The following is a 1,053-nucleotide window of genomic DNA, read 5'->3' as shown; positions in this document are numbered from 1 at the left end:
ATAAATCAGGATAACAGTAACTTGATTTAGGAAAATCAAATCTTCTAACTATGCACCTTGAATTCATTCTCGGTAAAACAGAAATCAACATACTCTTTACTCCTCCATCTTAGCCCCTGCTAAATTTAATTAAACTGAAAATTCTTCAGAATAAATTTCACATATTCCCTCGTTGCATCACCTACATGGGAAAGACTCAACAGAATCTTCAGTTTCATCTGCAAGTGAAACAAGAGACATGTATTACCTCATGTCTAATGTGAGACGTCACATAAGTGCTGCTGCTAAGCATGTCAAAACCAGAGGATCGTGATGCACTGTGCTGTGATCAGCTTCGACAGCTGAACAACAGGGACAACTCAAACACAGGAAAACCCCCCACACACGCAGCCATCCTCCAGCGAGCAGGTAACCCAGGAGATGGGCAAGCCCGTGGCAGGCCGCGCAGCTGGTGTAATGAAATTGCATGTCTCATGCACTTACTGATAATTAAGGACTTGTTGGGTTTTTTCTTTTGTTTTGTTGCTGGACTCTCTCAATAAATAAAAGCATTCAAACATTCACAGTATTCAACCGATACTTCAGTATCAATGCTTCTGCTATTCAAATCCACACCTCCTTTATCCCCAGGACAAATAGACAAAGTTTCTATTGAGCTAGAAAGTACACAAAGGAAATACTGATCCACCTATGCTGCTTCCAAGTCACTGCAGTCCAAACAAAGCCTCGCTGAGTGGTACAAGGTATCTGTACACTTTAATACCTATCTGAAGAAATGGGGATTCACCTTCTGCTGTGATCCCTCCATTGGTTATTAGCCTCCAGTCTCACATCAAACTGCACCAACAAACTGTTCTTTAGAAGAACAGAATATCCTACATTTTTTTAAAAGTGGTTATTACTTTCTCTGTTTCACTAAGGTCTCACTGCAACAAGCACTGTATAAACACCTACTGGTACACAAATCATATCCCAAAGTAGGGAACACCAATAACTTCTCCATAATTAGGGCACTACCACAGCTGACCCCAAACTACTGTGCAATAACTGTCC

This window comes from Meleagris gallopavo, chromosome 21 (assembly GCF_000146605.3).
Source record: "Meleagris gallopavo isolate NT-WF06-2002-E0010 breed Aviagen turkey brand Nicholas breeding stock chromosome 21, Turkey_5.1, whole genome shotgun sequence".
NCBI classification, from domain to species: Eukaryota; Metazoa; Chordata; class Aves; order Galliformes; family Phasianidae; genus Meleagris; species Meleagris gallopavo.
This window is presented reverse-complemented; position numbering follows the sequence as displayed.